The sequence below is a fragment of the Rhinoderma darwinii genome, unplaced genomic scaffold (genome assembly GCF_050947455.1).
Source record: "Rhinoderma darwinii isolate aRhiDar2 unplaced genomic scaffold, aRhiDar2.hap1 Scaffold_140, whole genome shotgun sequence".
Taxonomy (NCBI): Eukaryota; Metazoa; Chordata; class Amphibia; order Anura; family Rhinodermatidae; genus Rhinoderma; species Rhinoderma darwinii.
Genome location: NW_027461968.1, coordinates 2,558,071 through 2,584,213, shown reverse-complemented (window position 1 = coordinate 2,584,213; position 26,143 = coordinate 2,558,071). Strand labels below are relative to the sequence as shown.

At 41.7% G+C, this 26,143-nt stretch overlaps 2 long non-coding RNA genes across 3 annotated transcripts in view; one reads left to right on the top strand and one right to left on the bottom strand.

Moving 5' to 3' along the window:
• Positions 1-2,627: 2,627 nt before the first annotated feature.
• Positions 2,628-8,083, top strand: LOC142699172 (uncharacterized). Of its 2 annotated transcripts, XR_012866059.1 has the most exons (4): positions 2,646-3,682; positions 3,821-4,005; positions 5,090-5,184; positions 7,576-8,083. It is a non-coding gene; the product is annotated as an uncharacterized LOC142699172 (long non-coding RNA). The 2 variants fall into 2 exon arrangements; XR_012866058.1 differs by having other exon boundaries at positions 2,628-3,682; positions 3,821-5,184.
• Positions 8,084-8,152: 69 nt separating this feature from the next.
• LOC142699171 (uncharacterized) overlaps positions 8,153-26,143 on the bottom strand; it is a 414,292-nt gene continuing 396,301 nt past the window's right edge. Inside the window, exon 8 of the long non-coding RNA XR_012866056.1 lies at positions 8,153-8,247. This is a non-coding gene — a long non-coding RNA (uncharacterized LOC142699171). The remainder of the gene's footprint in view (positions 8,248-26,143) is intronic.

Here is a 26,143-nt window from a genome sequence, read left to right as displayed (position 1 = left end):
AACTCCTCCTCCTCACATGCACTCTGCGCTGTGAGGAGGAGGAGATAGAGCGCAAGCGCCAGAAAACCCGGCCATCACTCGGGACACATCCCGGTGATGGCCGGGTATTACCCGGCCCCATAGACTTCTATGGGAGCCGGGCGGCCGGGTACCCGGCCGAAGATAGAGCATGTCCTATTTTTTGACGGCCGGTTTCCCCGGCCGTCAAAAAATCGGTCGTGTGAATAGCCCCATTAGGGGTCTATTATTCCTAATGCAGCCGGGTGCCGGCCGATTTATGAACGGCCGGCACCCGGCCGGGAAACCCTGTCGTGGGAATGAGGCCTAACGCAGCATGTGATTACGATTTTTATAAATATTATTCACTTGTATTAAATAGATTTCTACTACATGTAAACATAAAGGTTTTCTATATTTTCTTTGCTATCTTTTCTCTACCCCACATGGCCACTCTATGGTGATGCAGGTGGTGGCGCTATTTCACTGTTTACCTCCGGCAGCAGAAGGGCGAGGTGCAGCCCTGCCACACAACAACAATCCTGGTTCCGCAGTAGAATGTTCAGTTTTTTTGGTGTAAACTTTTTGCATAGATTTTCATTGTAGGATCTGTACAAAGTGGAGCTGCCAGGAGATCGGAGACTTGATGAGATGGACGCATGCAGCTCCCGTCAGGAACATACTGGTTAGGTGAGTAGTCCCACCTCATAATATCCATGAAATATGGAAATAAATAGGTTTTGGACAAATATCAAACTATCACTGCCAGGCAAAAAACTTTAAAACAGAATTTGTAATAAATATTAACTGTAAAAAAAATAATCAAATACCAATTTAATTTTACTACAAAACACATAGCACCTCGATCAGTGGTACAAGCATCTTTGGGGTACTCCAGCGGGTAGAGTTCATAGAACAGGGTATAATACTAGTAATACCAGTTCAGTATCAGGGCATAATAAATGAGTAGTCCCACCTCCCCTTTCTCATCCATATTAGGCTCTGTTCACATCTGCGTTGGGGTCCCGTTCTGACGTTCCGTCGGAGGTTTCCGTTAGAACGGGACCCTGAGCAGACACCGACGAAAACCAGGGGTTTCCGTTTCCATCACCATTGATTTCAATGGTGACGGAGCCGGTGCCCGTGGTTTCCGTTTGTCTCTTTTGTGCTCCGGACCCTTCGTTTTGCCGGAAGCAATAGCGTAGTCGACTACTGAAATCAATGATGATGAAAACGGAAACCCCTGGTTTCCGTCGGTGTCAGTTTGTGTCTGCTCGGGGTCCTGTTCTGACGGAAACCTCTGACGGGAACGTCAGAACGGGACCCCAATGCAGATGTGAACAGAGCCTTAGGGCATGACCAGACGTGGCGGAATTGCTCTGCAATTCCGCTGCGGATAGTCCGCAGCGGAAATCCGCAGCGTACACGTTTCTCCATTGCTTTCCACAGCTTTTTAGTTGGGTTCGTTTACACGTTGTGGACAATTCTGCGGAGCATAGGCTGTGGTGCGGAATTTGGTGTCCGCAGCATACACTGGCTGTTGCGGACGTGTAGCGGACTTGTTGCGGACTCATTGCGGAATTTCTCCATTGACTTCAATGGAGAGTGAAAATTCCGCAATGAAGTCCGCAGATGTTATGTGTGCTGCGGAGCGTACTGGTTTTACTAACATGATAGTTCTTATAGTTCTTCATTCTGGCTAAACCTATGTATCTCTAGATCTACAGCCAGACTGAGGAAGTCAATGGGGCTCCCGTAATTACGGGTGATTACGTGTGTGCACCCGTAATTACAGGAGCGTTAATAGGCGATGTCAGTAAATAGTCACTGTCCAGGGTGCTGAAAGAGTTAAACGATTGGCAGTAACTGTTTCAGCACCCTGGACAGTGACATCCGATCACAATATACATCAGCCTGTAAAAAAAATAGAAGTTCATACTTACCCATAACTCCCTGCTTCTTCCTCCAGTCCGGCCTCCCGGGATTACGTTTCAGTCCAAGTGACGGCTGCAGCCAATCACAGGCCAATCACAGGCTGCAGCGGTCACATGAACTGCCGCGTCATACAGGGAGGTCGGGCTGGATGTCGAAAGAGGGACGCGTCACCAAGACAACGGCCGGGTAAGTATGAATTTCTTTTTCTTTTACTAGGGAAAGGGCTGTCCCTTCTCTCTATCCTGCACTGATAGAGAGAAGGGAAGCCCTTTCCCTCTCAATACGCAACGGCCAGTCCGCATCAATTTAATGCCCATTTTAGGCAAAGCCGCGACAGAATCTGCAACGCAGATTGTGTGCGGCATTGATGCGGACAGTGTATGCAGAACTCCGCCACGTCTGGTCATGCCCTTAGACTGTCACACAGAAACCTCTGCATGTTCTTTATATCCACAATTTCTAGTTATAATCCCTCCTCATCGGGCTGCAGCGGCCAAACCGCAGGAGAAGTGGGGGGTGTGAACATAATCTTAGGCAGCCTTGGCTGGAATTACAGCTGTGATTGGATAGAGTAGGTCACATGTGGACACGAAGTCCCTGTTTACACACCAAGTTTTTTGCAGGTGGAAAAATCTGCCTCAAAATTCCTTCTGCCGCTTTTTTTACGCATTTTTCGACCACGGCCATTGAGCACCGCAGGCAAAAATGCTGCGAAAACCATTTTCTTTGCCTCCCATTGATGGCAATGGGAGGTCAGAGACGGAAACGCTTGAAGAAAGGGCTTGACGCTGCTTTTTCCTGTGAGTGTTTTTTTCTCGTGGGAAAAACTCCTCTGCATCCCATTGAAATCAATAAGATTAGTTTTAGGACGTTTTTTGGTGCGGTTTTCGATGCGTTTTCCACTTAAAAAAACGCTCCAAAAAAACTCTGTGTGAACTAGGCCTAATATTTCTCCATATATTACATGTGGCTTTTGCAGCATATTTGGCTGTGCATCCTTTGCATTACGATCTACTGCAGATTGTTACTGCTGCAAGTTTATGCAGTTTTCTAGAACCCTATTCACATTCATACTTTATGTGTCAATTTGACCATGGAAATCTGCAATAAATATGTAACATGTGAACATAGACTTAGGAGCTACACGTGATGTTTCAGGCTACATTTACACACTGCAACCAGGTTACATCACACTTGTCTTCTCTCCCAGATTGTCCTGGAGACTTCCAAACTAGGGAAGATCTTACATGATGTAGCTGCATAAAGGAAGGCACTCTGCTGGGACTATTTGTGAGGGGGAACTCTGCTTGTAGTGGTTATTGGGGGCAGTCTGCTGGCACTAATTATTGGAGGCACTTTGCTGGCAATATGGTTTATTGAGGGGTCTCTGCTGGTAGTGTTGTTTATGAGGGGGCAGTATACTGGCACTGTTTAAGGGACAATACTCTGCTGGCACTGTATGGGGGCACTCTGCTGTAGTTGATTCTAAAAACAGACAAGTATGGCTCAGAAAAACGGCTGCAAACAAATAACCATTGATGTGAATGGAAATGAACAAAATCTTTTTTGCTTTCTGCGATTATTATTGACATGTTTTATAAGACATGTTGCATCTCGTGTTATACACAGCAGGAGGCAACAGCACACGTCTTATCACACAGGAAGAGGAAATACATCAGAAAGGGAAACGGGAAGAGGAAGAGCAGCCATGTCATACAGGAAATACAGGGAAGTGACATCATCACAGGAGGTAACGTATATCCTGTGTGCGGGGACTCCAGAAATATGATGAGACTGACGTATCAGGGCTGATACATAGTAATGTTATGTAATGTTATGTTATTATATATCATTACGTGTGTGTTTAGGCTGTGCTTATATATGTTAGTAGGTCGGACCAGAAGGATCGCGTGTTCTGTATACAAGCTCCAGATAAGAAGAACATGGATCAGCACATCAACACCAGCGCTCCTGGGACTGCGCTCCAACCACACAGCATTTCATCCGGAGGATCGACTGTTCCGTAGTCCAAAACGTCACTTCTCGGGTTCTATTCCTACAATGGGGGAAAAAGTCAGTTACATATTTTCAGTAATTATTGTTACAATATCTCCATTAAGGAAATCTCATGTATGGAATATTTTTTTGTATCACCTTAACTTCTGGTTACACCTGAAATGCCCTATAAGGGTATTTAGATATCATAGAGGGGGGTATCACGCTGGAGACCCTCTCTATGACCCAAATGGAAGCTCTGCGCCACCTCTGTCCAGAGGCTGTGTGTGGTATTGCAGCTTTTCTGTATTGAAATGTATAGGGCTAAGCTGTCCACACACCGCACATCACCTGTGGACAGGTGTGGCTCTGTTTTTGGAAGATATCAGCTCTATTTTTCTAATTATGTACAACCCCTTTAATGAAATAATCTCTTTAGAGGGTTTTCTCCATCTCAGACGTTTATGTGATATCCACCTATGCGCATGCACGCAGCTCTCTCCGTTCTGTACTATGGGAGTTACGCAAATAGTTCAACAGCGCTCAGCTGTTTCCGAAACTTCCATAGAACAGAATAGAGAGAGGGACGTGCAAGGCCTTTCCCAAGTCATTCTCCACCTGGAATCAGCAGCCATTAGACGGGACAGGGATCTGGGAACAAAGCAGGAGAGGGTCAGGGAGAGACCTCCGTTTTCCACATAGGTGTGAGTCCCAGAGAAATAGTAAGATGGGAGTACCCCTTTAAATAAAACTTCTTAGTGATGATCCATTTTCTTAAGGTGTTTAATTAAACTATGGACAGTGGGGTCGAAGAACCGGCACCCAAAATATCTATACTGGAGTGACATGCCTGTTACTAACGCTGTATACAAGCTCCCCCCGTATAACAGACAGGGCCCTCACTGAGACTTTGTAGGGGCTCCTAGAGACAAATATATATTGATGTACAGACATTTTCCCCTCCGTTATTGTGCAGCACGACCTCCCCACATATAGCAGGCAGGACCCTCACTGACCCCCTGGACAGACACATAGGCCTGAATATATTTATATCTTTATATTTTCCATTATTCACCTGCAGGAAATGTTATTTTTAGAAATGGGGAGAAATACTTGGAATTGTGTTTTTTTAGTTTCTGATGTTATTTTTGTTACTTCTCAGGTATAAGGAGAAAAGTAACCGGCACATACAAGATGAGACGTGGATGAAGATGTGCGGAGGACTGTACCCCACTGGGAAAGAGCGGGCTGTCACTGGTATTACCATGGGGCAGATTTACTAAGGCCTCATGCACACGACCGTAGTGAGGGGCATTGACCGTGACTTACGGCTCGTACGTCCGCGGAGTGTCACCCACGGCCACCCTCAAATCGCGGGCCGTGCATATGACCGCGTGCATTATTTTCTATGAGCCTGTGCCGCAAAACACGACCGTAATAAGACATGTCCGTTGTTTTTGCGGTCCAGGTTCCTGGGCAATGCATGGACCGTGGAAACCAAGGTCGTATGCATGGGTCCATTGAAATGAATGGGGTCGCAATTCACCTGCAGATTTGCGGGTGAATTGCGGCCGCAAAAATAAGTTAGTGTGCATGGGGCCTAAAACTATCTGAGTTTTACACAGTGTAACTGATACAAGGAAGTCAGAAATTGCGCCAAATTTATCACAGTGGTGCACGATGTATGATAGATTTTGCTAGACATGTTAGACACTTTTCTCTTCCTTATACCACCTCTTGGTTGGCTTAGTTTAAGACACGCCCCTTTATTATAGGCCACACCCCTTGTCAAGCACGCCGCAAAATGTGTCTAAAACAATTAATAAATATGGCGCACAACGTGTACGCCATAATTCTGGCTCAATTTGAATAGTAAATCTGTCCTACTATAAATGTAATATAAATTTGGGGTTAGTATTCAGGGCATATTCCCTATTTAAAGAATTGATAAGAGTCGGGAATCCTTCAGCTTAGTCCATTCTCTCTACTATCAGTCAGTACAGGGAGTAGTAGTACATATAAAACATTACATTGTCACCATGTCAGCTTTATTCTGCCTGCACTGACAGCACAAAGTCTTCATGTTGACTGCAGAACTGGAAGTCAAGGACCACCTCTATGATGTCCGCGGGACCTAATAGGGATATGGCTCTTTTTCCATTTATTTGTTGTTGTACTGTAATGAGAATATTATTTACATGCAGTATTTATTGCTAGGGGTATTTTTTTTTCTGAAAATTCTATAAAGAGCAAGTGGTGTAGGATTGGTTCAGACTGGTGACATCAAGACACAAATGTGACCTCAAGAATTCGTCAATGAGCTGATAATCCCGGTGCCAATTCTGGCTGCAAGTAATATATAAAGGGGCACACCTACCTCAAGTACTGGCACAGTATAAGGTCATCAGGGTGACTGCAGGACTGGAATTAACGCTCTTTTATGAAAAGTGTGTTTTGCAATGTTCAGCACATGGCAGCTTTGTGTATATAGTAGTATATAGACCCTACTGCACTGATTCTTCATACTATACCCTAATATAGCATAGTTGACAATATTTGGAATTTCTTTCTAGGGACACTTCGGTTTCAGATGGATTGAGACAGGACTTGACAGGGCCTACCTTTGACAGAACGTGGTTCATTGGGCATGGCTTGTCATGGGGCAGGGTTAGTGAGAATACACTTTGTGTACCAGATATTCCCTGTATTCTGTCCTCACTATAAAAACATTGCAGTAAGGACAGTATAGAGGGAGGGTATCGCCTGCAGAAGTGATCTAAGTAAGTATGGCACGTGACCACTGTGGCCAGTGATTGACTAGTTCGATCATGTGCCGATACGGGACATCACTGGTCCAGCCTATGTAAACAGGCCGGCAGGGGATTGTGAACCGCCGGCACTGGAGCCGCAGAGAATTAGAAGGTGGGTATTTGCTAAATGGTGCAATTTTCAGTTTGAATTACAATTTTTATAAAGCCTGGAAAACCCCTTTAATACCAAACCCTAAAATGTATTCAGACCCCCGGACAAATCCCCTTTATGTACTTCCCGCTCCTTCAGCAGCTCTGGGTCCCAATCGGCTCCGGACCCCAGCTCTGCTGGCTGAGCCAGGAGCTGTTAGTGATATTGGCCTTTACATATTGGAGTAATCCAATAGATAACAGCCAATTTTTTAAATAAAATCCTGCGATGTAGTTTGGGTGGGCACTGCGCCTTTGATTGCATGACAAATTTTTCTTGGAGTTCCCCTTTAAAAATTGGTAAGCGGCGGGTAACACAAATACTTCACACGTGGACAGTAAAGTAAAACCCATTTTATTTTGACTGTATTTCTGGACCGGACTGGTCCGGGACTAAACTTGACTGGTCCCTTCGTCAGGTTAAGATCAGATAAAGGGACAAGTCGTGCCAGAAACGCGTATTTAAATAAAATTCTACCATCGCTTGGCGCCCTATCTGTCCCCGTTTTGAAACCTTTGTGTTAACCGCATCTTAGTTGAGCAGATTTACTTGTGAATTTTGTATCTTAGTTGAACATAGAACGCACTATCTACCTACCTGGCAGATAAAGGGTCTTGGTGTGGGTCACGGGGAATATCTTCAAGAGAGCAACTCTTCACTAGGACATTTTATTTATTCTTGTTTCAGAACTGAAGGGAATGTACCGTACAACATCAGCAGGAGGAAGCCCTGGTGTCGAGAACGTCAGCCATGGAAAGGGATGTGCCAGATCAAGGTCTCTACGCTAAAGAGGCAGCAGATATGAACCACTAATGTCCATCTAAGAATGCCGGAACGTCATCCCTCCACACCTCCTCCTTCCCATCCCCCACTGTCCAGAAGGGGTTTTTAAGGTCCATCCAATTAAAAGACAACTGTCCAGAAGTCTTTGAAAATGAAGCCTTGTCCATGATTCGCAGGGCTGCGGTGAAGTACAATGGTTTTGGGTGTTTAATGGCAAGTCTCTTCAGATGCCCGGCAATGGACTTCCTCCCCTCGTCCTGTTTGGTAGGGTCTCTGCACTCCCTTTCCTGTAGAACAGCTGCCTCTACAGATTCCCAAGGCCATCCATATTTTTTTCCTGTCTGGCTGATAGCAACACATGTCAATAAAAACATACCTCAATGTATTTATTGTATTTCTAATAAAAATGGATAGACAAATACATAAAAATAATTTGTTTTAATTCCAAAGAACTTTCATAAAATCTATATTATACCTGTGTAATCAATTGTGGACATGGTCACTGATTCATTGAAGTCCAGCAAAGAAATCCCCCAGCCTGAGACATACTGTACTCCGTGTCAGAAGAACAAGAAGCTACAAAAAGAGAGACAACTGCATCCAGTCGATGTTCTTATCAACAAAGAGGTTTAAAAGGTGAGAAGACTAATTGACATTTTTTTTCAAGGTATTACTCTAGGGAGCGCTCCTGTTATCATCTTTGTCTCACACTGTATTTTCCTAAGGTACTGTATACATTTCACTCATTAATGCCGACCTAGCCAAGTGAGCACACAACAAACTAAGCCTGCGCACCCAAATAGAGTACCAACCATCTACACATCATTCCAATAAAGGAGTTTTGCCTTTGCACAGCGCTCCAAGGGGAGCACAATACAACTTCAATACTGCAAATACCTAACCTGAACGTCACATCTGCACCTTCCTCTTCTCTTTTGAAGATGTTAGTGTACAGAGTAGTAGGGGAATTGACCAGACATGATGTGCTGCCTCGTGGACTGTCCTATATTTCCAGAGCGAAGGAAAGATAGGTGGTCTGGCCAGTTGTAGACTTCATCCCTAACATCTGACACAGACCAAAATAAGTATTCGGCACTCAAAGCCAAAGTTTTAAGAAATCTCAAGTGCGCCAACTACAGCGGTCAGCCGCCATTCGGAACGAAGCGCCAACTACTGGATGTACCAGCAACCAGAACGGCACAGTGCCTGATGAAGGTCATGTAATGACCGAAGCGTCGCACTAAGCCTCTGGCATCTACAACCACTTGAAAAAAAATCAAGATTTCTTCTTTAAACTTCAGCTTTGTGTGCCAAATACTTATTTTGACTACGATTGGGTTGGGACCCTATTCGTGCACCTACATCGTCCAGTGCGTTCTGAACCACTACTTATCTGACACAGACCATCCTGGAGCTGAATGTCTCTGAGGCTGCTCTTTCAAAGTTGCTAATGTAGCTCATCTGGGCTCCATAGACCCAACCTTTATATATGACTCCTAGAGAAATGGGTTAGTGAAAGAAAAAGGTAAAATTCAGATCCTGGAGGCCATTGAGGATGTCAACCTTTGGACCTTGATTGGCATCTACGCCATATTTTCAGAGTAATCCATCAGATGTCTCAAGAAGAACATTTTATGAGGAAAGGACAATGTTGATGAGATTGCAGGTCCTCCTGTTTCTAACTCACATAATTATTACCCAGCATCCAGGTAAATAGTGCATACAAAGTCCAGAAATATAACCAGGCGACTGTCCAGATAAACATTGGATACAGCGCCCAGAAATGGTGCATTGCGCCCCGATAAATATTTCCTTAAAAGGAATGTCCGAGAAATTAAACTAGTTGCATGGAATGTTTTGAAATGAAAAAAACAGCCATTACTCACCTGTTAAATCCCCTGCACCCAAGATCTGGTGGTCAACCCGATGGGTTGATTGAAGAGACTACCCTACGTGGATCGACACCCGCTACAAAATTCTCACCCAAAAATTAAGATATGGAATAGGTTACCCCTTTCTATGGCAGATCGAATAGCCGTAATTAAAATGATAGTATTACCCCAGTTGTTGTATCCATTGATTAACAGTCCCATATGGATAGGAGAAAAGACGTTTAAATGCATAGAAAGATTAACCCCTTCCCGACATTTGTCGTAAGTATACGACATGGAAAGCCAGTGCTTCCCGCAAAATGTCATATACTTACGCCAAATAATTGGCACCGGCTCAGAAGCTGAGTCGGTGCCATCATCGCCGGATCTCAGCTGTATCTGACAGCTGACATCCGGCTGTAATGGCGGGGACCAAAATTAGCTTCGATCCCCGCCATTAACCCCTTCAATGCAGCGTTCAAACGTGATTACTACATTTAACCTGTTTGCAGCTCATTGGAACCACAGCAATGAAATTGCCGGGGTTCCGGTGGCTGCAATAGCAACCGGAGGCCTAATACTGGCCTCCCAGTCTGCCTAGCACGGAAGCCGGTCAAGATCCGTACAGCGGCGGAGCCTGATCGGCTTCCGTAGCCGCCGGCAAGATGGCGCCGACTCAGGAGCTGATCCAGCATCATCAGCGGTGGAGGTCAGCTGTATATTACAGCTGACATCCACATGAAATGGTAGGATCCGATCCCTGCCATTAACCCCTTTGATGCAGCAATCGAAAGCGATTGCTGCATCTTAGCGGTTGCTAGCAGATCGCCAGCCCTGACAGGCAATCAGGACTTGCGACTGCTGCTATGGCAACAGGAGACACAATGACCTCCTGCTCTGCCATTACGGAAGCTGATTAGGCCCCGCCGGGAGGCGAAGCCTAATCGGCTTGCTGTCAGTGAATAACTGACAGATCTAATACATTTCACTACGTAGGTAGTGCAATGTATTAGAAAAAAACTAAAGCTGACAGTTGGACCGTCAAGTCCCCTAGTGGGACTTGAGAAAAAGTGTAAAAAAAAGTATAAAAAAAGTGTCAAAAAAAGTGAAAAAAATAAAAGTTTGAAAACAATAAAAGTTTCAAGTAATAAAATAAAACACAATCGCCCTTTTTCACTTATCAAGTCCTTTATTATTGAAAAATAATAATAAACCATACGTATTTGGTATCGCCGGGACTGTAACGACCTGAGGTATCAAAATATAATATTATTTATTGCACACGGTGAACAACGTAAAAAAAAAACGTACCAGAGTTTCTGTTTTTTGGTCACTTTGACCTACATATATTGGAATAAAAAGTGATCAAAAGTCGCACGTATCCAAAAATGGTACCTATAAAAACTATAGCTCGTCTCGCAAAATACAAGCCCTCATACAGCTCCGTCGACAAAAAAGTAAAAAAGTTATGGTTCTCACAACTTGGCGACAGAAAAAATACATTCTTTTTACAAAAGTAATTTTATTGTGCAAAAAAATGTAAAACATAAAAAAGTGCTAGAAATTAGGTATCGCCAGAATCGTACGGACCCGCAGAATAAAGTTAACATGTAATTTATAATGCTTGGTGAACGCTGTATAAAAAAAACCTAAAAAAAAACTATGCCAGAATTGTATTTTTTTGTTTACCTGGCCTCCCAAAAAATAGGATAAAAGGTGATCAAAAAGTCACATGTACCTCAAAATGGTACCAATAATAACTACAGCTCGTCCAGCAAAAAAACAGCCCTCATACCACTACGTCTATGAAAAAATAAAATTAGTTAAGGCTCCAATAAGTCAGGAAAGAAAAAATATGCAGTTGTGCCGGCCCGAGGGGAACATTTCTTCTGTTTCAAGAGGCGATTTACCAAGGACCTAAAATTAGGGAACCAGGAAGGGCAGGGCCCAAACATATCTGCTGGAAGCGAGGGTGTCCGTATTATACCAGGACAACACTTTCCCAGAAAATTCCCCAAACTGCAAAGGTGCGGAGTGTGGACCAAAAGGGGGATAAGAAAGGACACCATATATCAGTGCGACACCGGCCTGTGCAGAAAGGATTGCTTCACAGCGTAACACACATCTATGGATCATTTTATTGCTTTTTTACCCCATTATTATGCCACCTGACTATGTCCCTGATGTACTCTGCCCAGCTTACATATGCCCCACATTATAAATGGAAACACCAGCAATAATCAAACAAATCTACTACCAAGCAAAATCCGCTCTCAAAAAGCCAAATGGCGCTCCCTCCGCTCTGAACCCTACAATGTGCCCAAACAGCAGTTTACTTCCACATATATGGCATCTTCATACCCGGGAGACCCTTTTAACAATTTTTGGGGTGTGTTTCTCCAGTGGCATAAGCTGGGCATGACATATTTGTTACTGAAATGGCATATCTAGGGAAAAATATTAATTTTTAATTTGCACCATCCGCATTGCAATCATTTATGGAAAAGACCTGTGGAGTGAAAATGCTCACTACACCCCTTAATAAATGCCTTGAGGGGTGTAGTTTCCAAATGGGGTCATTTCTCAGGGGTTTCTTTTTATTATTCCACATCTGAGCCTCTGCAGTTGTGAACCAATACTTTGTAAATCGACAAATTATGCCTCAATTTTACATGGTACACTTTCACTCCTGAGCCTGGTCGAATGTCAGGGCAAAAGATTAGGGCCCCATGTAGGTTGTTTCTAAAACCGGGAAACACTGCATAATAATTAGAGAGCTGTCTTGTTATGGTGGCACAAGCTTGGCACCACATATTGGCATATCTATGGAAAAACTCCCATTTTCACTCTGCAACATCGAGTGCACACTAAATTCTACAAAACACCTGCAGGGTTAAAATGCTTACTACACCCCTAGGTAAATGCATTGAGGGGTGTAGTTTCCAAAATTGAGTCACTTCCGGGGGGTTTCCACTGTTTTGGGCCCATAGGCGCCCAGAAACCAATCCAGCAACATTTGCACTCCAAATGGCGCTCCTTCCCTTCTGAGCCCTGCCGTGTGCCCAAACAGCAGTTTATGACCACATATGGGGTATTGCCGTGCTCGGGAGAAATTTCTTTACAAATGTTGTGTTCTTTTTTTCCTTTATTTGTTGGGAAAATGAAAAATTTTGCGCTAAAGCTACGTCTTATTGAAGAAAAAGGATTGTTTTTATTTTCACTGCCCAATTCTAATAAATTCTATGAAACATCTGTGGGGTCAAAATGCTTACTACACCCCTAGATGAATTCCTCAAGAGGTGTAGTTTCTTTTGGGCGTTTTCATTGTTTTGTCCCCTCAGGAGCTTTGCAAATGTGACATGGCCTCTGCAAACCATTCCTGCTAAATGTGATCTCCAAAAGCCAAATAGCGCTCTTTCCCTTCTAAGCCCTGCCGTGTGTCTAAACAGCCACTTATTACCACATGTGGGGTATTGTTTTACTCGGGAGAAATTGCTTTACAAATTTTGCAGTGCTTTTTCTCCTTCAGTCCTTGTGGAAATGAGAAAAAATTAGCTAAACCTACATTTTCTTTGAAAAAATATAGATTTTTATTTTCAGGGCCTAGTTCCAATAATTTCAGCAAAGACCTGTGGGGTCCAAACGCTCATTATACCCCTAGATAATTTCCTCAATGGGTGTAGTCTCCAAAATGGGGTCACTTGTGGGGGGGGTTTCCACTGTTTTATCCCCTCAGGGGCTTTGTAATTGTGACATGGCCTCTGCAAACTATTCCTGCTAAATTTGAGCTCCAAAAGCCAAATGGCGTTCCATCCCTTCTAAGCCCTGCCGTGTCTCAATACAGCCAATTATTACCACATGTGGGGTATTGTTTTACTCGGGAGAAATTGCTTTACAAATTTTGCAGTGGTTTTTCTCCTTTAGTCCTTGTGGAAACCTACATTTTCTTTGAAAAAATTTAGATTTTAATTTTCACGGCCTAATTCCAATAATTTCTGTAAAAAACCTGTGCGGTCAAAATGCTCACTATACCCCTAGATAATTTCCTTGAGGTGTGTAGTTTCCCAAATGGGGTCACTTTTGGGGGATTTTCACTGTTTTGGCACCTCAAGAGCCCTTCAAACCTGACATGGTGCCTAAAATATATTCTAATAAAAGTAAGGCCCCAACATCCTCTAGGTGGTCCTTTGCTTCTGAGGCCAGTGCTTCATTCCAGTAGCACGCTACGGCCACATGTGGGATATTTCCAAAAACTGCAGAACCTGGGCAATAAATATTGAGTTGCATTTCTCTGATAAAACCTTCTGTGTTATAAAAAAAATTGTATTAAAAATGTATTTTAAAAAATATGTAATTTGTAAATTTCACCTCTACTTTGCTTTAATTCCTGTGAAATGTCTAAAGGGTTAACCCCTTAGTGACCAGCCTATTTTAAGCCCTAATGAACAAGCTATTTTATTTGTTTTTCCATAGTCGCATTCAAAGAGCTATAACTTTTTTATTTTTTCGTCTACATAGCTGTATGAGGACTTGTTTTTTGCAGGTTTAGTTGTACTTTTTAATAGCACCATTTTTGGGTACATATAATTTTTTTATTAACTTTTATTAACTTTTTTTGGGGGGTTTATAAAAAAAACCTGAAATTCCGCCATTGTTCTATGCGTTTTTAAATTGACGCCGTTCACTGTGCGACGTAAATAACATGTTACCTTTATTCTATGGGTCGGTACGATTACACCGATACCACATATGTAGAGGTTTCTTAAGTTTTACGACTTTTGCACAATAAAAACACTTTTGAACTAAAATTATTTGTTTTGCATCGTCGCTTTCCAAGGGCCATAACTTTTTAATTTTTTCATCAATGTATTGATTGTTTGGGCTTGTTTTCTGCGGGACGAGACGTAGTTTTGATTGGTTCTGTTTTGGGGTGCATGGGACTTATTGATTCATTTTTATTATGACTTTTTTGGGGGGCAATGGAAAAAAATTGCAATTTCGCCATTGTTTTTTGCATTTTTTTTTTTACGGTGTTCACCTTGCGGTTTAAATTACATATTAACTTTATTAATGGAGTCATTACGGTCGCGGTGATACCATATATGTGTACTGTTATTATTTTTTTACACTTTTACTAAATAAAACCACTTTTTATGGAAAAAAATGGTTTTATTTATTTTTTTACTGTACTTTTTATTAATAATCTTTATTTCACATTGATTACTTCTTTTATTAGTCCCACTAGGGGACTTTACTGTGCGATCTTCAGATCGCTGCTATAATGCTTTGGTATACTTCGTATACCAGAGCATTATTGCCTGTCAGTGTAAATCTGACAGGCAATCTGTTAGGACGTGCCTCCGGCACGTCCTAACAGGCATGTGTCCAGGGCAGACCTGGGATCTTTTATCAAGCCCCCGGCTGCCATGACACCCCATCGGAGACCCGTTATAGCATTTGCGGGCCGCCGATGGGTGACGGGGAGCTCACTCCCTCTGTAAACAAAGTTAGATGCCGCGGTCGCTATTGACGGCGGCATTTAACGGGTTAAACGGCCGCGATCGAAGTAAACTTCGATCGCGGGTGTTGGAGCAGGAGCTCAGCTGTCATCAGACAGCTGAGCCCCGGCTCCAGCCTGCACGGGAGACCCGTGCAGGACTTAGGCTAGGCTCACGTGAAAAGGTGTCAGCCTAGCCTAAGGCCCCTTAGTGACAAACGTAAAAAGGCGTATTGTTGGTCACTAAGGGGTTAAGACATTTTCTAAATGCTGTTTTGAATACTTTGAGGGGTGAAGTTTTTAAAATGGGGTGACTTTTTGGGGGTTTCTAATATATAAGGCCCTGAAAGCCACTTCACAACTTAAAAAGGCTCTGTCACCAGATTATCAAATCCCTATGCATGTGATCAGCGCTGCAATGTAGAAAACAGTAACGTTGTTTTTTTAAAAAAAACAATAATTTTTGCCCAAGTTATGAGCAATTTTATATTTATGCAAATGAGCATTTAAATGGACAACTGGGCGTGTTTTCTCGTATTTCCAACTGGGTGTGTATTGTGTTTTTACCAACTGGGCGTGTTTACTTGATTTACCAACTGGGCGTTGTGAATAGAAGTGTATGACGCTGACAAATCAGCATCATACACTTCTCATCGTTCCCACCCAGCTTCTTTCACTGCAGAAATACAGCGTGACGTTACCTACAGGTCCTTCAACCTTGTCGTCGGACAAAGAAGATACATCGGCTCCAGGCGTCCAAAAGGTTAATATGATTGATAAAGAATAAAAAACGGGATACTGAGGCGCTGCTTGATAAAGAGTTAATACATTTAATTGAGGTAGTATAAATAGACAATTGCTACGCGTTTCAACGCCGGACTGGCGTCTTCCTCAGGCAAGTTAAGATGACAGCAAGGAGGCACATATTTATACACATACAGATTGCAGGGCTAATTAAGCCTAATTCAGACCAGAGTCCTGAAAAAACCGCCAAAACCAGCGGGTCAGAGTTCAATCCAAACGTAAAGTGTTAAAACAATTCATTGTTGTCATATGTTAACAACATTAATGGAATTAAAATGATCAGACAGTACATAACCGCATAATTGCATAATTATATAGTAATTAAATCATTTAAACGAAATGGCATAAAATATTTGCGCAAAAAGGCAATGGATTATGAAATTGCACATTGAACATAAACTTAAAATAACACAAGAATTGAAGTAAGATAAATAAAAATGCATTTGCAACTGCTGGATACATATAGAAATAATTGTACCAACAATAGCAACGCGTTGTCATGGAGACCAGAAGCGACACAGCCGGGAAGGAAGTCAAAACGCCAGTGGAACGCAAGGTGAGACGCACAGCAAGCATCTCATTGGGCGCAGGCAGGACAAGTGTTTGTTTATGACACAGCAGGGAAGGAAAATCAGAACGCCAATGGAACGCAAGGTGAAACGCATAGACCGTTGTCATGACGACTGCTATCAAAAGAGATAAGGTGGCCGGGAGAGTCCAATCGAACCCATGAAACGCATAGTGACACGCAGGGTCGCGCATACAGAGAACCTAAGGGTTGCAACGAAACGAGGTCTGGAGCATCACGAAAATGTAAGTAGAAAGATTATATTTAGATGTTATTCTGTCAATAATGTGCAGACTATTGAAATAATGGTCATTTTGGTGGGAAAAATTACAGGTATTGTCTGGAGTGCTAATAAAATAAGAAGATAAAAGAAAAAACTGGACACCTCCTCTATAATAAAAGAATAAAATATTAAAATGAAAAAGAATTAAGCAATATTAATATTCATAAGAAGAAGCTCATATGTAAAAATGCTTTAAAAGGTGCATTTTTTAAAATTAGTAAAGGGTATCAGTCCAATGTAGATTCTGCGATGTCATTGAGGCCATTTGGATACAAGTTCCCCAGTTTGTAGATCCAAAAGTTTTCCCTTTGTTTTAACCTAATGAACCTATTGGATATATCTACAGGAATATACTCAATAGGGGTGACAGTTATGAGATCAAAGTTACATTTGTGCTTTAAAGCAAAATGACGTGATACACTATGTTTGGTGTATCCACTTTTAACATTGAACCTGTGTTTGTTGATCCTGTCTCTGAGGGTTTGGGTAGTACGGCCCACATATTGTCGGTTACATGGACATTGGAGAAGATATATAACATAGCTGCTTCCGCAGTTTAAAAAGCTTTTTATCTGAAACTTTTCGTTAGTTGACATAGAAGTAAAATCCGTTTTTTTATTAGTAATACTCAGGCAGCACAGACATCTCGTTCTCCCGCAGCGATATGAACCATTCATAATCAGAGAAGTTTTGATAGGTATTTGGGAAATATTCCGAAGTTCACTAGGTGCAATTAGGTTCCTCAGGGTTTTCGCCCTTCTGTACGTAATTTTTGGTTTAAACTGGGAGGATGTCTTTCATAAATTGGTCATTTTTAAGGATATGCCAATATTTATGTATTGTAGAGCTAATGTACTTACTGCCTTTATTGTATGTGGTGATAAAATTACAGCTAAAATCAATCGATTTTTTAGGGTCTTTAGCCACAGGGTTGATGCACTCAAATTGTGTCAGAGCCTTCGCCCTAGTCTCTGCACCATTAATCAGACTCATTGGGAAGTTTTTTTCTATATAACCTGTATGATGGAAAAATGGAAAATCCAATAAACAAAGTTTTGATAAAAAAAAAAAAAAGTACTTGGATACACTCATGGGTGACCTAAGAGTGTTATACAGGGCTTCTAGGGCTTTTAAACAGTGTTATACACGGTTTTTAGGGGCTTTCTTGAATTACAGGTTCGGTCAGAACTAGTTCGGTCCGAATCGAACTTTTTCATGAAATTCGGCGAACCAGCCGAACCGAACTTTTCATAAGTTCGCTCATCTCTACTGGCTAGTGCCAGGAGAAAGGAGGGGATTGAACGGTCAAACCTCCTACACTGTGTGTCGCCATTTTTTGAGCTAACACACAGTGTAGTAGGTTTACATACAGTAGTAATCACACACTAAAACACGTACATACACAGACCTAACTTACCTGTTCCTGCCGCCGCCGCTCCCTCCCGTCCGTCCGCTCCGTCTGCTCCCTCCGCTCCAAGTGCTTGCTTCAGAACACAAGTCCGGAAGCCGCGACCGGAAGTAGTAATCTTACTGTCCGACCGCGGCTTCCGGTCCACAAGAAAATGGCGCCGGACGTCGCTCGGCCGAAGACCTTCAATTTGGACTGTGTGGGAGCGGCGCATGCGCCGTTCCCACACAGACGGCGTACAGCATAGTGGATAGAACGGGTCCCGTTCGCATTCACTATGGGGCTGTATGTGCCGTATTCCATGTCTGTATGTGTCGTTAATCGACACATACAGAGATGGGAAAAAAAATGGCAGCCCCCATAGACAAGAAAAAGTTTAAAAATAAAAAAAAGTAAAACACAAACACACAAATAAATAAAACATTTTTTAATAAAACACTAAAAGCAAATTGATATAAATTTTTTTTTTTTGCGACACTCGTCCTTTAAGGACCAATGATGGGCAGATAAAATAAAGCAGCTGCAGCCTAGCATCCCCAGGGTGGGAAGGGCCACGTTTTTTGACCCTTCCCAGCCTCATAATACCAGCCTGCGGCCTAACCGTCGTTTCAGATGGTCAGGCACTGAATCGTACTCGACTCTTCCCGGTATCCCTGGCGGCAGTGGGAATTGGGGTAATAATAGGCGTTAGTGATAGCCTTGTTACTGGCTAATGCTAAGCCCCAGCCTTAGTAATTGAATGCTGTCAATCAGACAGCAGCCATTACTAAGGCCATAATAAAGTATTAAAAAAAACAGCCATAAGAATTTTTTTTTATTGAAATGAAAACTCCCCCATGCAACCCTCTTTCACAATTTTTTTTATTTTTTTTAAAAGTAGATCATTGAAGTATTCCAATGAATCTACGACATAGTCCAAACGGTCCAGCGGAACCTACCAAAAAAAAGTTAGCTGTATAACATTTAAAAAAACTTAAATTTGCCACAATTTGCCCTGATCCTCCTTTTGCTGCGTTGTTGATCTATGATACTAAAGTAACACAGTAAGTAGAATTCTTAAAATCTTTTCTATACCTCAAACAGCACTTTAGCAAATAAACAACAAATGTTTTCCTATTTAACCCCTTAATGACCGGGCCATTTTGCACGTTAATGACCAAGGATTATTTTTTGCTTTTTCATGGTTGCATTCCAAGAGTCGTAACTGTTTTTGTATTCCGTCTATATAGCCGTATAAGGGCTTGTTTTTTGTGGGACGAGTTGTATTTTGTAATTGTACAATTTTTAGATGCTTATAATATATAGATTAACTTTTATTAACTTTATTTTAGGAGAGAATTGAAAGTAAGCAGCTATTCCAGCATTGATTTTCACGTTACAAATTTACGCCGTTTACTATGCAGCGTAAATAACATGTTCACTTTATTCTATGGGTCGGCACGATTACGAGGATACCAAATATGTAAAGGTTTTATATGTTTTCCTACGTTTGCACAATAAAAAGCCTTTTAGAAAAAAATTACTTGTTTTTGCATCGCCGCATTTTTACGAGCCGTAACGTTTTTAATTTTTCCGTCAATGTGGCCGTATGGGGGCTAGATTTTTGCGGGCCAATGTGTAGTTTTCATTAGTACTATTTTGGGGTAAATAGGACTTATGGATTAATTTTTATTTAAGTTTTATGGGGGGAATGGGAGAAAAGAGAGAATTTTGCCGTTGTTTTTTGCGTTTTTTTTGGACGCCGTTCATCCGGCGGTTTAATTAATGTGTTCATTTTATTGTTCAAGTCGTTACGATCGCGGGGATACCATATATGTGTATGTGTGATTTATTTTGACACTTTTACTAAGTAAAACCCCTTTTTGGGCAAAAAAAGTCGTTTTATTTGATTTTCACTGTAATTATTATTTATTTATTTTTTTCACCAACTTTATTTAACTGATTGACATTTTTTTTTTAGTCCCACCAGGGGACTTCACTATGCGATCTGCTGATCGCATATATAATGCTTTGGTATACTTGGTATACCAAAGCATTATTGCCTGTCAGTGTAAAACTGACAGGCAACCTGTTAGGTCATGCCTCCGGCAGATGCTGAAGGCAGACCTGGGGGTCTTTGTTAGACCCCCGCTGCCATGGAAACCTGACGGCGACCCGCGATTTGTTTGCGGGGGCGCCGATGGGATGACAGAGGGAGCTCCCTCCCTCTGTCAAACACATTAGATGCCGCTGGCAATGGGTTAAACTGCCGGAATCGGAGCGCGCTTCGATTCCGGCAGTTGCAGCAGGAGCCAGGCTGTGTATAACAGCCGTGCTCCTGCCGCTGATCGCGTGGGTACAGTGTCAGTACCCGCGCCATCACAGGACGGATATATCCGTCCTCCTGCGCGAACTAGCAGCTGCAGAGGACGGATATATCCGTCCTTCGGCGTTAAGAGGTTAAAAAAATGTAAATGCTGCGTGTTTGTTGTGTAAAGCTAGTAATGAGAAAACTCTGATAAATGGGGGGACATCTTTTTATAGTTCGCCTCAGGCAGCAGAGGGGCTTGGTTCACCCCTGCTCATAGTTCTGGGTGGTCATGCACCAGGCTGAACAATTTCTCCACATCCATCTTGTCTCTTGAATGCTGGGAACTTTGGCACGCCCTGCCGTTGCTTGGCAATGGATCCGTCAAAAACTTACCCATAGGCTTCAATGGTCGTCTAAAGAGTTATTCCCAACTGGTGAGGCGCCCATTGGCCACAGATTCCAGATGGAAACTAGCAGACAGGGGGCAACGGCCCCCTGTTCACTAGTTCCAGCCTGGAATCTGCAGCCAGTGGCAGCCCCACTTCAGTGTGTGAACTACGGCATTAGGAATTTTCTCATTAGCTTCCATCCGAGACACATAAAGAAATCCATCATCTACAGCCAGGCTCTGCGATACATACGGATCTATTCAGACTGTGAAGACACAATACAACACCTGCTATCACTGAGGAATGCATTCTTACAACAGGGATACCATCCAAGGATTATAGATGATCAGATCTACAGAGCAACAATAATTCCTAGGAGCAATCTTCTGGAGTACAAAAAGAAGGAAGACAACAGCAGGGTGCCCCTAGTGGTCATATACAACCCACAAATGAACATCTTGAGGAAAATTGCTGCTGATCTCCAACCTATATTTAACAAAGACAATAAACTGAAGGAGATATTCCCGGATTTACCTCTCCTTGCCTACAAACAGCCACCAAACCTAAGGAATCTCCTGGTCAGAAGTGCCCTCTCACCACCATCAGAGACTGGCACTTTTCCTTGCAACAGTAGAAAATGCAAGACCTGTACCAACATCTGGTCATCAAACACCATCCACATACCAAACACGCAGCAGGACTATAAAATCACTGGCACGTTCTCCTGTACATCCTCCAATGTAGTGTACATGATCCTGTGTACAAGGTGCATCAATAAAGGAATCTACATTGGGGAAACCATACAAAAACTACAAACCAGGATGAATCTTCACAGACATACAATAAAACAGGAGGTGGATACACCCGTGGGAAAACATTTCTCTGGACCTGATCACAGTTTGGCAGATTTAACCCCTTAGTGACCAACAGTACGCCTTTTTACGTTCCTCACTAATGGGCTTTAGGCTAATGCGACGCCTTTTAACGTGATCGCATTAGCCTAAAGTAGCGCCGAAATTAAAGATCGGGGCTCCGTTCTCTCAGCTACCGGAGGTAGCTGAGAGTTCGGGGCAACGACCAGAGACCATAACGAGTGGTCTCTGGTCACGTGATCGCCGTGAATCGCTATTTCACGGCGTTCACGCTAAACCGGCGGATAATCGCCATTTCTCTCTCCTCTCATGGAATAACTCCTTAGAGAGGAGAGAGAACGGGTAAATAGTGCGCCCCCCCTCCCCCGTCCGATCCCCCCCCCGTCCGATTCCCCTTCATGTCCGATTCCCCCCCCCCGGTCCGATCCCCCCCCCCACGGTCCGATTTCCCCCCCCCCCCCCAAAATGGCGCCCGGGTGCGTTTTGCATAACTTACCTGTGTCGTCATCTGGCACAGCAACAATCAGGGACCGTTGTGACTGGTCCCTGATCAGGTGATCTCTGTGATAAAACCTATCACAGAGATCACTGACAGTTATTTTCAAAACACAGCCAGGACATGGGCTGTGTTTCTCTCTCCTCCCATTGTAGTTGTTCTGAGAGGAGAGAGAAATCAGTCTAAGTCCTGTGCTGTGAAGAAAGAAAAAGTGAAAAAAAAATCATAGTTCTTATACACACATATATATATATAATATATAAAATCTATATTAGCGTCAGCGCTAGATTAGCGTCAGCGCTAGTTTAGCGTTCGTGCTAGTTTACCGTTAGTTCTAGTTTAGCGTTAGTGCTAGTTTAGCGTTAGTTTAGCGTTACTTTAGGGTTAGGGCTAGTTTAGCGTTCGTGTTTAGGGCCGTTTAGAATTAATTTTACGTCTGTTATATAAAATAAAAAAAAATATAAAAAAAAAATATATATAAAAAAAAATAGAAAGAAGATAAAGAAAATGGATCCAGCGCTGAGTCCTCTGAAGTCTTTTTGTTAAAAGGAAACTATTTCCAAGTTTTATTGTAGAATTATCAAAAAATTAAAAACAATAGCATGATAGGAAAATATTCTCAGATAGAATGAGGATTTATGGCAGTGTAAGCGGTGCCTACGCGTTTCTGACGCTTGCAGCGTCCTTAGTCATGGCTTTTACAAAATCGCTTAGTCAGTCTAGGATTTTATGGCCAGTCTATTTTTAGCAATGCTTAATTGCGGGTCAAAGTAGGGAACTCCCTGGTATACCTTGGAACGCAAATCACTTCCTAACAGGAAGGAATAGAATAAAGCTAAACATGAAAAAACGATAGATTACTTGTCGAGTGTTTTCCATATTATTCCACAATTACAACAAGAATTTATGAAAGATTAGCTGTTTGTAAGGTATGACTAAATGTACTGGTTTTTATGAAAAGATATATAGTGTACTTTCCTTGCGGGGTTTTCCTACGAGAGATTTTTTATTTTTTAACTATAAACAAACTGACTGAGAATATGTTAGTGTGAGAATAAAGAGTAAAAAGGTTAAAAGATGTTAATCAAAATTGAAGGAGACTAATTTGAAGACTGAAAAATATTAATCAGATTGATTATTAAAAAACGTAATTAGAATTAATTAGTATGTGAGAAATCTATGTGATATGATTCGTTATGTCACAAAGAGTAAATATTAAATAAATTTGGTTGGGCATATTATTGTATGTAGAGAGATTCGTTACGTTTCGTAATTATAACGGCTATCACATTGGCCGGAGAAATACAATGCTCCGCTTTGACTCAAACTAGCTAGTGTACTTGAAACGTAAATATGATGATTTTATTTGGATTATTCTAAAAAGTCAAGGTGTATTTTGTCATTGGTCCTAAGAGAGTGGGACATTTGAACATAATGATGTATTTATTGCCGATATGAATAAATATCTTGGGAACACGGATTATCACCAAAAAGATTGACATGTTTGTATACATAAATGGAGTCTCAAATTAATATTATATGTAGATTATTGAGTGTGTGGTGAAACCACTACGTCATAGGTCCATTTAATATGTTAAATTAATAGGGAGGAGGGCTGTCAGATACCTCCAAACATTAGCACGTTTCACGAAAAGAAGCTAAAATGACATGATGTATGTGTGACCGGCATCAGGCCACCTAGAAATAAGTCTTAGTCCCCTGAATCAACAGGACCAAAACCATGTCCCTCAAGGAGAAAAACCCGGGGACAGCTCTCTAAGACAACTCTCGCAATATAAGTATGGATTAATTTTGTATTGTATTGAGCAAAAAAAGATATACTGTACTGATTATTTATTGAAATTATATCGGCTGTCTCTTTGTCCGAAGAAATACGAGATTCTGCTATGACTAAAACTAATTTGTCGAGATATTTTTATCAATAGCCCTAAAAGAATTGGGTATTTGATCTAAGTGATGTATGTATTTACGGTGTGAGTAAATATCTTGGGAATGAAAACGTGTATTGTCACCAGTGATATTAAAAATACTACGTACATAAATGGGGTCTCGTATTGATATTCTTTATAGATTATTATATATATCGATGTTGATTTGTCCGTGGTAAAGCCACTACGTAATAGGTCCAATTTAATTTTATTGTATTAGTGGGGGGGGGAAGATTAGTCAGAATATCCCAGATCATTGTCACTCTACACAGAGAGAAGCTAAAGTGACATCACACGTATGTAACCCGCTACTAGGCCAATCGAAAATATGTCATGTTCCCCTGAATCAACAGGTCCATGTCAGAGTTCCTCCCAGAAAAACCCGGGGAGGCTATCGGGAACCAATCGCACGATGTAAATATAAATAATTTTTTAATATTTGGGCGAAGGGAAATATACTAAACTGGTTATTAATTTTGTATGAAGGGAGTTTGATATTAGAGAATATTTATACTTTGTTGAAAATATAAACTAGAGGTTTAAATATAAAGTTTGAAGTTTATAGTGAAGTTCCCGTTTGTTACCACTTGTTTAATTACTGATTGGTGGATAATTATTTCGTCAGTATGTATTTGTAGCAAAAATTTGCAAAGACTAATATCTTTTATTTTAGAAGAGAAAGTTGTTGACTTACTATAATTTGGGTCAGAAAATAAGTGTTTTTGGATTGGTCAATAGTGAAACATCAAATCTCTCCTTAGATTAAGACCATTAGGTGTCCGCGTTTGTAACCTGTATATCCAGAAGGCCTCTCTAGTATGTGTCTTGTATTTAATGTCCCCTCCTCTTTTAGGTGTGTGAATTTTCTCAATACCATAACATATAAAGTAGTTAATTGATCTGTTATGATGTTCCACAAAATGCTTCGCTGCATTCGATATATTTAATATATTTGGGTTGCGGATATAGCCTAAATGTTCGAGTATTCTAGTTTTAAGTTTTCGATTGGTGCATCCAATGTATTTAAGATTGCATTGTGTGCATTCTACGATGTAGATGACTGATTCCGAATTGCAATTTATATAATTTTTGATGGTGAAAGTGCTAGAGTTTGTGGAGTTCCTAAATACTTTGGTCGGAAATGCATACTGACAAACTTTGCAAATTTTTTGACCACATTTATAAAACCCTTTTTGTTCAAGCCAAGTGGACCTGGGTGAGTTGGAACTGAAAAATGAAGGGGATAAAGAACTGCTGAGGGAGGGGGCTTTGCGTGCCACCACTCTGTAACCCTCTCTTAGAATATCTGCCAGTATCTCATCCTCCATTAGCATAGGGAGACGTTTAGTAACTATCTTCTTAATGTCGTTGAATTGGTTACTTTGGCCCAGGACCAGGGTCGGTTTGTTTTGTTCTGGAATGGAATATGCTTGTTTGTGTGATAGAAGAACTTCTCTAGTTTTTTTGGAGGTAATGTTGGTTGCTCTGTCAAGTGACCACTGTGGGTATCCTCTTCTATGCAATCTACTGATGATTTGTTGCTGTTCCAATTTGAATTGGGTGTCAGAACTGCAATTGCGTTTTGCTCTATGAAATTCTCCTACTGGAATGGAAGTGATGGTTGATTTAGCGTGATTACTGTGAGCATGTAAGATTGTATTACCCGCTGTGGGTTTCCTAAAAGTTTTGGATTGTATTGGTGCATGATTGATGCCTGTTAGTTCTAGATCTAGAAAAGTTATGGTATTGCTATTGTGAGAAAATGTAAACCTTAAATTGGAGGAATTGGAATTTAAATACTCAACAAAATCAGGTATGGCAGATACAGTCCCCTTCCAAATGAAGAGGAGATCATCTATGTATCTGCCATACCAGTGGATGCTGTCACCAAATGGATTTGACATGGAAAAAATTGTGGTCTCCTCCCACCACGCCATCACAAGGTTGGCTAGTGAGGGGGAGAATTTGGCACCCATGGAGACTCCCCTTAACTGCAAATAAAAAATGCCGTCAAAATGAAAATAGTTGTGGGTCATCAAAAAAGA